Source organism: Hydra vulgaris, chromosome 12 (assembly GCF_038396675.1).
Source record: "Hydra vulgaris chromosome 12, alternate assembly HydraT2T_AEP".
Taxonomy (NCBI): domain Eukaryota; kingdom Metazoa; phylum Cnidaria; class Hydrozoa; order Anthoathecata; family Hydridae; genus Hydra; species Hydra vulgaris.
The window spans coordinates 46,315,803-46,333,419 of record NC_088931.1 but is presented as its reverse complement, the minus strand read 5'-3'; the positions used below and the strand labels follow the sequence as shown (position 1 = coordinate 46,333,419).

Genomic DNA, 17,617 nt, shown 5'->3' with positions numbered 1-17,617 from the left:
CATGTTTTCTTTATTCAAACTGTTAAATATAATAGTATAAAGTACGTACAAAAAAGTTAATAAAATACGTACAAAGTAAAGTATATTTATAGACACACACACCATTGCTGGATATAATATCATTAATATGATGAATGGCCTTCACGACAAACAACTATCTTGTGCGATAGGTTTCTCACGTATTGTTTGCTGTAAATTTACTCTAAAATAATAAAAAAAGAAACAAGTTTAAAAATATTTAAATAATCTTTAAAAAACTGAAATTAAAAAAACATAAAATGAAATTTAATAGTAGTTAAAATGTTTGAAAAAATATAATTTGAATTTTTAAAACAAATAATGGATACCACTTACTTAATTTAAAAGGTTGCAGAAAATTTTGCAATACTAATATTTCTTTCTTTAAACAAAGCAGAACGCATACTAAATCTTTGTATATGATCTTTTAAAAGAATGAATTTCTCACTCAAAATTCAACACAATGCTCACTTTGTTCATAAAAAACAAAGGAGAAATGCAATTTTGATGATGTTGTAGTTGTTACGCTTGCGTGAAAACAAACTGACACAGTTTGCCTTAACTAAATTTAGGTTTTCTGAATTGTGTCCAAATTAATTTCATCGTTTTCTGAAAGAGTATAGTTTACTGATCACTATGTATATAGTCCACCAAATCAGAAAACTCCTATTAAGTAATTATTGGCATTTTTAAGATTTTTTCGCGCTTTTTATTTTGCGCCATTTTTTGGTCCGCCGTGTTATCATTCAAATTTTTATTGTAAATGTTACAGACAACTTATTGGAAATGAATAATACAGATAGTATTGTGTTATATTACATAGTTTAAGAGTGGATAATCGCTTATTCGGAATGTTTTAAATCATCAAAATATTTACAAATATAAAATTAAAAACTATTTCTTCTTGAATTGAATCACTAAAAAATATTAACATTTAGATAAACATGCCTAAGAGAAACTAGATGTTTTCCATTATTAGAACTTAATGCCCTTACTAAATTATGTCCATAATTAGATTTATTTGCGGACACCTTGTACCGGTTCCACGAGGCAGTTTTGAAGAGGTAGTGAATACTCTCTCCGAATAATCCTGCAAATAATGCTCCGAATAAACTGCAAGACTCATTTTTTTTGTTTTACAGAAATCAGATACATGAACAGGATATGAAATTTTAGTGTTAAAGTAATACTATGTTCCAACATCAAATTTTTAAAGCAGGCCTTTAAATTTTCGATATTAGTTTGAAAGTTTTCATCAAGTCCGGATCCAAAGCAAGACTTAACAACTAAATTTAACAACCACAAGCATTCACCAAAATACTTTAGTTTAATTGGCAGCTTATCATTAAAGACTTTCCACTTTTTAAGAATTTTTCGAGAAGAATTTCCATTAAATTTCCCACTATGCTGACGAGTCTTAATAATTTGCAACTGTTCGTAAATCTTCTTTATATTCATTTCCGACCAAATCCGCTCCATGTTATCCATTACATGGTTGACAGTTCCCTCCATTATATGAAGCTCCGGTAAAACAAGTCTATCTACATGAAATTCAGAGGGGTTACCATGTACTAATACAGGGTTTTTATACAATTCTTAAAATGTTGTGCACACTTAGGTTTTGAGCCAGATTCTTTGAATTTTGTATAGTTGTTTAACAGCTCTCGAAAGTTCTGTATGGAGCATTTTTCCAAATTTCTCTTCTATCTCACTCACATAAATAACACGGATGAATTGAACTGCTACTTGGAGATATACCTGTCAGAATTTGACAGAAGTTTTATGTCGCATACCCCAATGTGCTCAAATTTTTCAAGATTTAATTTTTCAAATAATATTTTAATTTTTAAATATATTTCTGGGATTTCTGGAGCTACCAGAAGAACAAATAAAGCATTTACTGACGAATCTTTGAATATTTTTTTTCTTTATATAATAACCTGCAAGATGTTACCGGTTTTATTTTAAGGTAATCTATTTCAACTTTACCGTAATTTTCAAAAGTTCCATTGAGATTAACTATATTTAAACAAAATTTGATAAAACCACTTCCCCCATCAACAGCAACTTTTAGCAACTGAGTCTTAGAATTACAGCGTTCGTCTTTTTTCAACAACTCTGTAATTATTAATTTTTTTTATATAATAAGTTTTACTCCAAATATTGCATCATTTTATTGTGCAGAATTAAATTTGTATTAGTATTGTGATTTTACCTTATCATGTTAGCAAGTTTTATCATTTGATGGTTACTTAAGGAAAGAGAATTCTGAATATAAAGAAGATTTTTGTGAGTAAAATTGGTTGTTTTTGGAGTATTCTCAGATCCAATAGATGGTTTCAGTTTACTACCTCCTGTCTTTAATAAAACTGTGTTACCTTTTTCACTACATAGCTTTTCTTTAATAACGTGAGAAGCCATTCGTTCCTTGACATCTAAATAAGTTACAAAACTATGGAGACTGAATGAATTAGGTTTCGACAACTTACATTATTAAAAAGGTTGTAGGTTCATAAGTTTACAAAGGTTTTTTTAAATTAAAACTATCATTTTTGATTTATTATTCTTAACATTTCTTTCACTTATCTCTCTATTAGTAACGCAAATTAATACGGTTTTTCGAATACCTTGATATCCGGATGCAGCTGATGTGTTATTTCGGAAGAAAAAAAATTACATTTACGAACTTGTTTTTTATAGAACATGGTATACAACCTTTCACAGTCAAATAATCAAAGTTATAAAAACATTTTCTACCTGAGCGTTGTTGCATTGCATTTAAGATGCAATCCTCTTTTAACTTTAGTCAGACAAGAACTACACTGCGGACAAATAGCTGCCGTTTTAAAACTCTTTATACCAGATTTTTTCTTGGGTATCCTTCCCTGCATTCTTGCGATTTTACTTATTTTGCAGCTGCAAGTTTTTAGCTTCCTGAAATTATATAAAAAATTGTAATTTTATATTTCTTTACAACAGATTTACAAATAAAATAACATTTTACCCATTCATTGTTTTAGCAGGGATAGTCATCTTTGACCAGTCAATTTCAAAATTAATTTTTTGCCTGAGATCAACAACATTTGTTTTTTCAACTATACCCCTACACCTTAAATAGATAAAGATATGCAAGTACCAAGTAAAATGAGATTTGATTCATTTATCAAATCTTATTTCTTTGAGTTCAACAAGGTATCCAATTTTTCAGTTATGTGAATGGTTTTACTTTTATGACATATATACTTTTTATATATATTTATTTAGTTAAAAGTCATTTAGTATACCAACCTTGAACACAATCCAGTAGGGTATGGATCATCAGCAAATGTTATAATCCGAAAAACAGCTCTGAAATTTAGAAATTATATGGCTTTGGCTGTTTATTTTCATATGACATTAGCGACCACAAGAAAGACATACTTTTTCTCTGTTCTTTTGATGATCTAAAATAGTCTGAGGACGTGATTTACCGATTCTTAACATTTTTTTAAGCAAAATTTGTTCTATAATTGTCTTTTGCAATTAAAACTTGTGGCAGAAAAAATGGCGGATTAAAGATGGTCGTAAAACGCAAAATAGGCGCGAAAAAAAGGCGCGAGTAAATCTTAAAAATGCCATAATTACTTAATAGGAGTTTTCTGATTTGGTGGACTTTATTCATAGTGATCAGTAAAATATATTCTTTCAGAAAACGTTGAAATTAATTTGGACACAATTCAGAAAACCTAAATTTAGTTAAGGCTAACCGTGACAGGAAATAATGATTTGTCCAATTTTTATTTTTTGATTTTTAGCGGAAGTTAACAGCAAATGGTCTGTCCATTAATTACATCAACAAAATAGAGGGGGGAGGGAGTCTGGAAATTTTTGACGAGGGGGATAAGGTCAAGAAAAGTTGACGTCAACAATGTTACTTTTTTAAAAATAAATTTAGTTACTTAAAAAAAGGAAAGTTAGGCAGCGTTTGTAGTCTTGTGACACACACTCACTCAACCTTCAGTATTTTAATGACACTAACTATATTTCTAATTTTTTAAACCGTGTTGTGCTTTAAAAATACCTCACACATACATACAACTAAAGGAGCACACATAAGATATTTACTTATAGCACTATTTATTTTTTTCAAACTTTGTGTTTGTTGGTCTGCTGTGAAAACAAATTAAGATTTGCATAAGTACATAGTCTACATTATTATTATTTAAATGTTTATACCAGGTCTCAGCAATCTGCTGCTCACAAGCCAAGTTTGATGTTAAAATACGAAAATTGGATTAGGCCCAAATTTAAATTAAGGAGACCAGGGCCGGCGCAAAGGCCATGCGAATTAAGCCGTCGCATAGGGCGCCACGTTGATGTAGCTGACGTTGTTTTTTATTTTTTCTTGTTTTTTTAAATCATGATTTTGATTTAAAAAAATAAGTTTAAATACAATTTTTGGCGTCCATAATGTGTACAAGTACTAAGTTGTTTATATATTATCCCAGCTAACACATGCTTAATTGGCCCAACGTTGGGTTAACGTTGGATTGGATGACTAACGTTGGCTCAACGTAGTGCCAACGCAATGTAACTTGACGTAGATTTTCATCACATTGGCTCTACGTTGGGCCAACTTACTTTGAAAAACCTACGCTTGCGGCTTATCGAGCTATTCATGCAAAGCATTTATATATAGCATTACAATCTCCATTTTAAAATAGTTTGCTTTTTATAATGGCATCGTTGTAAATTAATAGAAAAAGCAAAGTAATTTTTGAGTGTTCTGCAAAGATATTAGAGCGTTGCGTGCAAGGAATTGTGCAGCTACACTTACAAAGGATTCAATACAATATCTATAATATTAATAGTTTCGTCATAAATCTTAAATCTTAAACCAAGATTTCTGTTGTTTTTATCAAAAAAATTTTGTTAATTTTAGATTATATTATGATCTATTTAGATTAAGTTTTAGTATATTATATTTATATATATATATATATATATATATATATATATATATATATATATATATATATATATATATATATATATATATATATATACACATCTATATAGGTATATATGTAATATATATATATATTTTAACGAATACATTTATAATTGTTGTAATAAATATATATATATATATATATATATATATATATATATATATACACATAGGTATATATGTATATTATATAGTATATATTATTATGTAGGTATAATATATACTATAATATATATGTATATATATATATATATATATATATATATATATATGTATATATATATATATATAAATATATATATATATATATATTTATATAGTATATATTACTGTTACCCGCAGTATCAGGAATTTGCTAAATGCTAATATTTATATTTATTATTTGCTATTTATATTTTTTATATAATATTATTTGCCAAATAATATTATATATATATATAGCAAATAATATTATAACTATTAGCATTTAGCTAATTCCTGATACTGCGGGTAAAAGTAATATATACTATATAGCTCTAGTTTATGTATTGAGCACTCTTTAAAATATACATAATTATTCATGATAATATAAAGATACTATCTTTAATATTTACATATATAGACTTTATATATATATGTATATATATATATGTATATATATATATGTATATATATATATATATATATATATATTTATATATATATATGCGTATATATATATATGTATATATATATATATATATATATATATATATATATATATATATATATATATATATATGTATATATATATATATATATATGTATATATATATATATATGTATATATATATATATATATATGTATATATATGTATATATATATATATATATATGTATATATATATATATATATATATATATATATATATATATATATATATATATATATATATATATATATATATATATATATATGTATGTATATATATATATATATATATATATATCGTCGCTGCAAAACAAGACTCATTCAAAGTTTTTAACGTTTGTTATATTTACTTTTAGTTAGTAATGTGAGTGAACAACAGAATAGCAATTTGCCTATGCGAAGAATGTCACCTGGTTTATCAACATTAATATGTCTCGACGTAAATAATTAATTTTTTGCTTTTAAATTTTAAATGTTACATATTTTTTAGTAGTCATTATTACACTGTAGAGTATAAAAAAAGCCTCCAAAAAATACTAGATCCAGGGCTATAAAAGCATTAATCCACCGCTGCGCTCCTCAGATGTTGCTGTGGTAATAACTGACAATATATTTTTGCCATTGCATACCATTTTTATAACATCTTTAGCAGGTTCTACTTGAAAGAGCTTCAGTGTACTTTTAATAAAGTATTTTATCTGATCTTATGGGTTTATTTTTAAACTTTTCAGATTATTTATCTTGTTTTGATTGATGGACGAGTTGTTGAAGAAACAGTGAGCAACATTTTCTATTAATTGATGGCTACAGAAGTGGATCAACAAAGTAAACAGTGAAGGTCGAGGAGGACAAAGCAAGGGATGAAAAACATGAATCTATTGTTTATGGTTAGTGATCAATAAATATTAAACATGATAATAGTTATGTTGTATAGGGCCATTCAGTTATAACATAAAACAATTTACTTATACACATGTAAGTTTTAACTTATACTTAAGTTATAACTGAATGTAACCCTATTTAAGGTTTTAACTTTTAGGAAACCCAAGTTGGCTTTACGAAAAATAGATAAAGTTTGGTTTAAATGTAAATAGAATGTAATTGGTTTCATTTGTTGTCTTTTTAATGATTGCCCAACAAATTTCTCTTAAACTGTAGTTAATCTATTTTTTAGGGCTACTAAAGTTTTTGAAATGTTTTAACACAAAGTTATTTAATAATATTTAAATGTATTTTTTTTACGACAAGGTGCAAAAGATGTTTCAAAAGCGGAAGTAAACGATCAAATGAAGTCGTGGGTTCGTAAATTGTACGACCGAAAAAAGTCAGATGGTGCGAGGATTGATTATGCATGCCACTCGGAACTTTGGGACAAAGGCAGTGATGCAAATGGCGAAGATAATGTCTAGATTATTGTATAACAGTTTTAATATTATCTGATATACATTTCATTTTATTGAATATGTTTTGTTTTTTACCTTGAAAATAAATTTAGCTTGAATGAAATAACAAACACAATTCAGTTTGCATTTGATTAAAACAATTTAAATAGCTTTAATCATACGTCGATTGCAATTGCAATCTTTTTAATACATTAAAAATAAACAAATTTAAGAAATTTTATGTTAACAATGACCTAACTAACTGCGTGCTAGTTACAAGTAGCGTTTATAATTCACTGAACCTAATAAAATATATCGTCGGATAAATGCTGGCTAAACTGCATTGGGCCAATGTAATCGGGCCAATGTATGCCCGGCGGCCATCAAGGAATCGGCCCAACGCTGGATGCCAACGTTGGGCCAACGTTACAAGAAGCATTGGGCCAACGCTGGCCCAACGCTGGTGTGTTAGCTGGGTAGGGGCACCAAGTTTTATATGCTAGGCTATTGGTTTTGTACATTTTTGCTCAGCACTTCAAAAAAAAAATAAAAATCAAGAAGTATTAGTTAGTTAATCGTTAAAAGAATAAGTTTGTGAGTTAATTGTTTATTTAAATCGTGTTTATGTTAAATATTTATTGTATTTGTAAATTTGAACTTAGGGGCGCCATAGTTTGTATATTAAACTATTGATTTTGTATATATTTGCTCTGAACTTTAATGAAAAAATACTGCAAAAAGTAGTAGTTAGTTACTTATTTAAAAGAAAAAGTTTGTGAGTCATTATGGCATCAAAAAAGGAACTTTCTTGACATTTTTCTCTCTGTATATAATTGTGTTTTCTATAAAAGAAACCATGGTTTCTTTTATAGGAAACACAAATATATGATATGGAAAGAAAAAAACAAAAACAAGCAAAGACATTGATTAAATCGATACAAACGATAATTAGCATAAAATGCACGTAAGATTTAATATAAGATTGCATTTTTTTTTATACAAAATAATAATAATTCAGAGAGATAATTGATTGCTGTTATTTAAGCCTTAATAACTATTGTGTTCTATTTTAATATCTTGATGTTGGGTGTTAGGTGTACCTTTAACCATTTTTATAAACCATAACAAACAAACAAAACAAAACTTGTACTCTAAGCGCAGAAGACGTCAAAAAAATTCACAGTCTCAAGGTTTAAAAGGCAATCCTGATGAAGCAGTTGAATCATTTTTTTTAACTAAGCGCTCTTAATTATAACCAAATATCAATATAAGTACGTCAAGTTCATCATTTTCATTTAAGTTTTATTCTTTTATTGAAAAAATAATTTTATACAAATACTGTACACAGCTTTGTTTTAAAACAAAAACTTTGATTTTAACTACTTTCGTTGTATTGTGCAATACCTTGATTATCACTAGATTAACACTTACAAATTTTAAAAGAAAATCGTCTTCTTTCACATATGATTTTACTTAGTAGACCAAATTGAAAAAATCTAAATAAAATGTATTTCAACTCATAATTTACTAGTAACAACAATCTTGAACTACAAAAAAAGTAAATATTGCAATAGAATAAGCTTACTTAAAATATCCAGGTTGCTTAAGCATTATGCTTTACATCTTTTTCGTTGTGCTTGCAAGCTATAGTTGGTAATTTTCCAAATGATGAATATCTTTTGAGATTTTCCTGCTCTTTTTTCATTTTTTTTTTTTAATTTTTGCGACCTTGTCCAGGAGTTGAACAGCAATAAAACAAGTCCAAATCAGAATCTTTTTCAAATAATTGTTTTGAAATTTTTGCGTTAAACTGTGTTTTTACCGATTTTTTTTAACACTTATAATCAATTAAAAATATCAATAATTTTGATTTGATAATTGTTATGATGTACAATTTTCTGTCCGTATGCCTTTTTTAACTAATAATTAGAAAATTAAAAAAATTTATTTCAGAAAAAATGGGCTTGGTACCTTTTAGAAAAACGCTCTTCAATTTTGAACATATTATAAAAGAAGCACAAAAACTTCGGTAGGTATAGATGTTATAGCACAGTTCACTGAACGGTTTTCTTGTGATACTCAAATATTGAGTAGAAACAAAGATTGTCTTGATAAATCACCAGAACCTAGTTTAGTCATAACCAAGGGTTCGTAATCTCAAGAGATTGGCAGACTATTGTTATTATATAGACCATAAAAATAAAGCAAATGAGAAATATTACGATATTGATATACCGAATGAAGAAATTGAGCCAATAGACGATGATTGATCTAATTGAATGCTGTGATGATATTGATGTTAGTGATCTTGTTTCTGAAATTGATGATGAGTATAACCATCAAACGGCTGAAGATAAGTTTAAAGAATCTTATTTTAATAAACTAATCGATAAAGTAAAAGATTCATTGCAAGAACGATTTGAACCGTATAATTTTTTAAATCAAATTTTTGGCTTTCTTATCGATAATAAAAAGCTAAAAACTATGAACACAAATGAATTTAATACTAATTGTTTAAATCTGGTCAAACACTTAGGAAATGATGTTGAAGAGGAGGTATTCAAAAAAGAACTTTCTATTTTAAGATATATTGTAGAAGATAATTATTCTATTATAGAAAATTCTAAATTTATTTTAGAAAGGAATATTAAAAGTGAAGAATTATATCCAAATGTATGGATTGCGTATATCGAATAATTTTAACAATACCCATTACCCTTGCTTAATGTGAACAATCATTTTCAAAACTAATTCAAACTAATTCAAACTAATTGCAAATTATCTACGTTCTACAATGTTACTGAAAAGACTTTCAAGATTTACAATACTGTCGTTCCTAGCCATTTTATAATCGTAAAAGGGCTAGGAATATTGATTTATAATTTCTTTGTATAACTTTTTTCTAAGAAATAAAATCCATTAAAAATGAATAATATTGAAAAAAAATTTTTAAGAACCACGGCACACAGCACGGCTCTGCATATATATATATATATATGTATATATATATATATATATATATATATATATATATATATATATATATATATATATATATATATATATATACATATATTTATATACATATATTTAAATATATATATATATATATATATATATATATATATATATATATATATATATATATATATATATATATAGTATATATATATGAATAGTATGTATATAGTATATATATATATATATATATATATATATATATATATATATATATATATATATATATATATAGTATGTATACATTTACATTGATATATATCTAAATAATTTTAAACTTATGTTTACACGAAACATGATTAATGTTTCAAAATATTATGCTACGAAATTTTGAAACATTAATCAAATTTCATGTAAACATATGTTTAAAATGGTTTAGATATATTATATGTTTATACGTCTATAATTTATAGAATAGCATATTTCAAAATACTTAGCCTAACCTTAAGTGTAAACCAGCTATAATACTTAGATATGTTTTACTCATCATACCTGTTTTATACAGGTATGATGAGTAAAATGACTTTAAAGTAAATAATTTACAGGTTTTACATATTAAACCTTTCTTGCATAGTAGTTTAATGTTCTATTACCAAAGTTTTATTATGATTTTTTTCCAGATTATTAACATACACTGAATAGCTAAGTCCTTGTAACATTAAACCTTGACCTATATTTAGCCTATATTTGGCCTATATTTATACTTGACAGTATAACATAGGTAAAAGTACTAAAAAGTTAAAAACTCTTAACACGATTTGGTATAGACAAAATTGCCACAAAATTTGTAGGGATATAGATCCCTACAAATTTTGTGGCAATTTTGTTCTGTGTTTAAGATTATAAATAATGCTGTGTATTTTAATAAAAATTTTTTCCAGCTTGTATCAATTGTACATTAATTCCGATATTATTTTTTAAGGTACAATAAAAAGTGTTTGGACAACTTTGGAGAGTCTAACTGTGTGGATATCTTTTCCAAATTTTACAATATAAAAAGCTAAGACAAACAAGATTTCTATTAATAGATGTCACTAAAGTTAAAAGAAGAGTGCTACATCAAAAGAATTTTGAAAAAACCAAAGTAGCCAAATAGCTTCTCCTATCATGTGATTTTAGGCAATGTACACATAGAGATATGTTTTAGTGCATTTTTATCTGTCCTAACGGGTGATGCGGAAGTTATCGGACAAATCCTAATTTCATTATTTGAGCATAATATAACTATTATGCTCAAATTTTTTGTGGTTTTATGCGTAAAAAATGTAGTTTTATGCGTTAAAATGTAAACTTTATTATTTGAAACACAATTATTTAAAATGAGGTTAAATGCAGCTGAACGAGAATCTTTTCGAAAGCGACTAAAAATGTTTTTTGTAAAAAAATCTGATATAAAAAAAAAAAAATCGTAAATCATTTTGAAAAGGAAGGATTTGCTCGAAGTACAATATATGATAACCTAAAAAGACTTAAAACTGTTCAATCGTTTTCTGATAAAAAGCACCCTGGTCGTCCGACATCCTGGACTAGAGAAAAGAAAGCCGAATTAACGAGACTTGTCAACAATCGAAAAGGGGTCAGTCAGAGAAAAATAGGTATTAAATTCGGTGTAAATCAATCGACTGTTGGTCGTCAGTTAAAAAAAAAAAGAATAATTAATATAGAAAACGTGAAAAGACTCCAAAATACACTATAGAACAACAAATAAAGGCAAAGAAAGGAAGCAGGAAACTAGTTAACCAACTCTATAACACAAAATCGCTTCTAGTCATCGATGACGAAAAATACTTTTGTTTTGCAGGGGACGACATGCCTGGAAATTCTGGATACTACACAAACAACAAAAAGACATGCCCAGAAAGTGTTCGTTTTATAGGAAAAGAGAAATTTCCAAAAAATTATTAATGTGGATAGCCATATTTGACCGTGGTATGTCCGAGCCATTGTTTCGCATTTCCAAGGCTGTAGCGATCAATTCATCAATCTATATAAATGAATGTTTAGAAAAACGACTTCTTCCATTTATTCACAAGTATCATGAAGACTTTAACTATTTATTTTGGCCAGATTTAGCAAGTTCTCATTATTCTAAAGATTCTCTAAATTGGATGGAGCAATATGTCTATTACGTTGATAAAGAATCCAATCCCCCAAATGTGCCTCAAGCACGACTAATTGAAAATTTTTGGGGACATTTGGCACAGTAGGTTTACGAGGGAGATTGGCAAGCTTCAACAGAGCAAGTTTTGATTGATCGCATTAAACTAAAACTACAAGAAATTGATTTAAACTTTTTACAGTCGCATATGAAAGGCGTCAGAGCAAAATTGAGATCAATTGCAGATGGTGGTGTTTTTTCATATAAAAAATATTATATTTTTATTAAAAGATAAATGCTTTATTTAAAAAAAATATAATAGTAGTTTGTTTTTTTATTTATAAATAAGTTGTTGACGTTTTTATTTTGTCCGATAACTTCCGCATCACCCGTTAAGTATTAGTGAAAAACGATTATGGAGAATAAGGAATCTTAAGGTTATTGGAATGACCCCTGAAGATAAAAGAGGAAAAGGTATTACTAATTGTCTTTCTCAGATCGAATATGACGTTGTTAGTAATCACATAAGATCATTTCCACACAAGAAATCGCATTATTCAGGCAAGTATATTACCTCAATGCCAGTTTAGATATAAAGACAAAAATTTGTGAAAAAAATCCAGATTTAAGAGTGTTTTTACTGGAACCATTTTAAAACAAATTTTAACTTTCAGTTTGGGCGCCCACAAGTGGACACTTGTTGTGCAAGTGCGAAGAATTAAATTTAAAATTGAAATCACCACATCTTGATGATGTAACTAAATGAGCAGCGCAGGCTGATTTAGACGTTCATAAGTCCAGGAGTAAAAAAATTTTTAAATGCTTTAAAACATGAAACATCAGAAGATGGCTCAAAAGAGGAGCACGTTCTATCATTGACATTTGACTATATGAAGACGATAAGCTTGCCAAAAATACCTATCTAACAACTTTATTACATAAGACAGCTATCAGTCGATGTTTTTTCGATTCACAACATTAAAGAAGTCTATTCATAACATTAAAAAAGTCATGTATATATGTACCGTGAGGATCAAGGAAGAAAAGGACCTAATGAAGTTGCAACTTTTTTAAATGTTTTTTTGATCTCAGTTCCACCAAAGTATAATACATTACATTTGTTTTGTGATAACTGTAGTGGACAAAATAAAAATCAAACTCTATCACGTTTTTGTAAATACTTTCCTGACAGTGGTAGGTTTGATAAAGTTGAACAGTTCTTCCCAATGAGAGGGCATATTTTCCTCCCTTGCGATAGAGACTTTAAAAACACATGACCGTCTTTATCACATGCATCAACTCACTTACTATTTTTTAATCTTATAGCTATGTCAATATCAGACATGCTAACTAAAAGAACGAAGAATATATGAAACACTTAGCAACAGCTATGAATGAGCTAATTACAAAATATTATAAAGAAAATGGCATGGAAAACACCACCTATGCGATTGCTCGCATGGTAGACCATGGCCTACTGTATAATAATACGGGCTGATTTGTTGCATTTTCCGTAAAAAATTAAGAGGCCAGTTTTTTTACGGCTTATTTTAAAATTTTAAATTATGTATGCAAGGTTTTATTAACAACAACAACAATAACAATATATTTACCAGTGATTATTATACAAAGATGTTGAATAAAATATTGATCTATAATATTGTGACAATTACTATATAAATATTTGCTTGCATGCATTGGTTCATGCTTTTATAGTCATTTAATATGTCATGTATTCTGAACTGATTAATATATAAATGTATTCTAACTGATTGCCTGTTTCATTATATTCCATTAGAGAGTGGAATAATGAAAAAAACACACAGACAGTCTTTATTATTACTGTATTTAGTCGAACTGCTTTTTTATGCAATGCTATTTAAGTGGAGATAATTCCAATAATAAATGTAAGTAAACTTTATATTTAAATATAACTATTACATTTTTTTGATTCGTTTTAGTAATAAAATGGTTAATAAATGTGTTGTTACAAACTGTAAAACTGGTTTCTCTAATGGTCCAACAAAGTCAACATTTCATTTTCCTAAAGAATTTGATTTGCGAGAATGATGGATATACTTTGTTAATAGATTAGATTGGGTTCCATTAAAATATTCAGCTATTTGTGTGAATCATTTTGATGACAAATTTATTAATTACGGAAAAAGATGCACCTTGAAATGGAATCTTCTTCCAGTTCCAGCTATTCAAACCAATGTAATAAGTGGGTCGTCGACTCTAAGGGTTCCAAAGTTGCCCCAAAAAGAACCAATTTTGATATATTTAGGAAAAGATGAGTTTAAAGATTTTCAAAGTGTTGATAAAATAATTAATCTTGATTCTTTGACAGAACAACATTCTCTGCCAGGCTTTACATTTAAAAAAAATTCCTGATAGTGTTGTTTATTATAAACTAAGTTTTGATGTAAAATCAGGCATACCAACTGTTTTTGAGTCAGTAACTGTAAATAATGATCTTTATGTTTCATTGTCATATAAAGGCTATCATATTTCTTTACCTGAATGGTTTCGTAGTGGTCATAGTTGCAAATTAACAAACTGTAGTATGTTAGAAAATTTTCTTGTCTATATTAGAAATAAAGCCAATGGTATGAATTAAATTTTGACAGAGTTAAATGAAATTAGATACTATTCTCCTCGAGGCAGACCTCCATATTCTGCATCCATTATACATTATGCACTAATTTTACATCACACTTCAGCACAGTCTTATAAGTTATTGTTAGAACAACTACCCTAAAATATAAATGATATAAATGCGTATAAGCTATAACAGTTTCGTTACAAAAACATTGTGTATCAAGTGATTGTGTGCTTCTTATGGATGAAATGTATCTGCAAAAAGCAGCCCAATATCAAAGTGGGAAATATATTGGTGAAGAAAATATATATTGGAGTTTTAAAAACATATCTATTGTATGATATAATCCATTTAATAAAAAATGTTAGAAATAACTTGTTGAATGGAAAAAAATTTGTTTTTCCTTTTTTTTTGTTTGATTTCTTCAGAGACAAAGTTAAAGCTCCAGCTGGTTTTATTACTTGGGATTTATTTCATAAAGTTTATGAAAAATACCAATTATTAAATGGAAACTTGAAAAAAGCGAGGAAAATTAATTATCAGGTCACTCATCCTGGAAACAATACACAAGATCTTAACCTTGCATTAGCGATTCTTGATGAAACAACTACAGCTGCGATACTAAGTTATTTTTCTGAAAGTAATGATGCTGTACAATTTTTATCATTGTTTCATAAGTTATTTATCACACTTAATTCAAAGCAGATGTTTAATACATCCAATCAGCTCGGCAATGCTGCTGTAAAAGGAGATAAAAAAAAACACATTTTATAGAGAAATTGCAAATTGGATTGAAATTTGGTCAACATGTGAATATTTTACTTTAACCAAACAAACTTCTTATGCTTTTATCACAACATTACGAGCAACTGCATCTCTTATTGATGATTTGCTTGAAGAAAGCTATACATTTGTTCTTACTTCCAGGTTACAAAGTGATCCTTTGGAGCTACGCTTTAGTAAGTATAGACAAATGAGCGGTGGTCCATTTCTTGTAAGTCTTTTAGAAGTTTGCAACAGTGAAAAGATTTTAGCAGTAAGAAGTCTTCTAAAGAAAGATATTAATTTCTGGGATAAAAATATTTATCAAACATTTGAATACTCTACTTTAGAAAACATTATGCAAGATATTGCATTGTTGTCTTCAGAGATATTAGAGTGTCAGCTTTATGAAGATAACAGGAAGTCGCTGTTACTATAGCAGGCTACATTGCTAAAAAATTAAAAAAAAGATATAAATGTTTATCTTGTGGTCAAAAAATGTTTCTACAGACCAATATGTTCTTAATAACGAATATCTCAAAATATTATCCAGAGGTAAACTTATATGTCCAAGTCAATCTTTGTCTGATTTTATTTGTCTTTCTTTTAGTATTCTAGATATTATTTCTCCTATTCTAATCAAACATTGCAGTTATTCTTTATCAATCAAAAGTTTTGCAAAACAAATTTTTAAGATTTATTATAGCAGTGTTGATTTTACATGCGAGAATCACCAAGGATGGGGAATTTAATATGGATCTCGAATTGTCATTAATATTTTTTATAATAATTTACAAAAAGAAACTACAGATTCTGTAAGAAAAGATCAGGTAAAAGAGTTTTAAAAAAGACAAAGAACTGATAGCTAGTGCTAATAAAAGATTTTTTCTCAAATCCATAATACATATAAAATTACAAACCTTTATTTTTATTTCCTGATAAGAGTTGTAAGTAGTCTTTGCAATATGTAAGTTTGTTTTAGTAGCATTTTGATACATTGCTATTTGAAAGCCTATTTCAGTATTTCATATGTTATTGGAATATACTGAAACAGGGAATCAGTTAGCGAAAAATATTGTACAGCATAATGTAATTACATGATGATAATCTCAGGTATTCCTCGACCATTTTAATAAAATAAACATTTGCCGTAAAAAAACTGGCCTCTTAAGTTACTTCTGGAGCGAGTACCTTCTAATGTTCTAGAATTCTTACAAAACTCTGGCTACACTAACTCAGGATGATATTAGTTTCAAATCGAAATGACATTCAAGACTTTAGACATTGAAGCAGAACTAGAAAAATATCTTTCATCTCCAAAAGAAAGCAAAAGAAAGCTGAGCAAGTTGTCATTTGGGTCTGAACTAATCTTAACCCCAACAATGTAGTTAACTTGTAATATTTTCTTCTATTTGCTAATAATGTACTTGCATTCTGTAAATATTATTCAAAAATGTTAATTTGGCTAATCCATAATAAGTTAAGCTAATGCACAATAACGCAGCCGTGGCGCAGTGGTTAGAGTTCTGGCTCAGATCCGAAAGGTATAAGGTTCAACACCTGCTCTTTTATTTAAATTCGGGTCTTGAAAAGACAACTTCGTCGGTCCTTTGTTAGTAGATAGAAAGACACACTTCTCTTATAATATAGAAGAAAATTTTTAACAATGTAAAAGTTCAGAGGAACTTAATGTTTTAGAAAAAATAATTGCTGATGGGGGATATTCAATACAGTACTTTTGTTTGCCTGAATATAATTGTTTAATCTTTTATGTTATTATCATTTCTAATTACTCCCAATAAAATATATTTTTGTATACTTAGAGTGACAACAGAGAATGTTTTGTCAGAATACAGTAAGAGTGGTTTAAAGAAAAAGAAAAAGTTTAAAGAGCTGATAAATCTATATAATGCTATCACCAGTATAAACATTAGTTTGTAATTGTTTACTCTTAACTTTTGTTTCAAAATTGTAATTTTTTTTAACTATTGTGTATTTCTACACCTTTTCAAGATGTAATTGAGAGCTTGAAAGTTATAATTAAGAAAAGTAAGATGTAATTGAGAAATACAACATG

The 17,617-nt window shown here is 27.7% G+C and overlaps 1 long non-coding RNA gene across 2 annotated transcripts; it reads left to right on the top strand.

Annotated features, from left to right (window-relative positions):
• The first annotated feature begins 5,971 nt into the window (after positions 1-5,971).
• LOC136087788 (uncharacterized) lies at positions 5,972-7,123 on the top strand. 2 transcript variants are annotated; one of them, XR_010642069.1, is made up of 3 exons: positions 5,972-6,117; positions 6,410-6,565; positions 6,927-7,122. It is a non-coding gene; the product is annotated as an uncharacterized LOC136087788 (long non-coding RNA). The 2 variants fall into 2 exon arrangements; XR_010642070.1 differs by lacking the exon at positions 5,972-6,117 and adding an exon at positions 6,135-6,272 and having other exon boundaries at positions 6,927-7,123.
• The last annotated feature ends 10,494 nt before the right edge of the window (positions 7,124-17,617 follow it).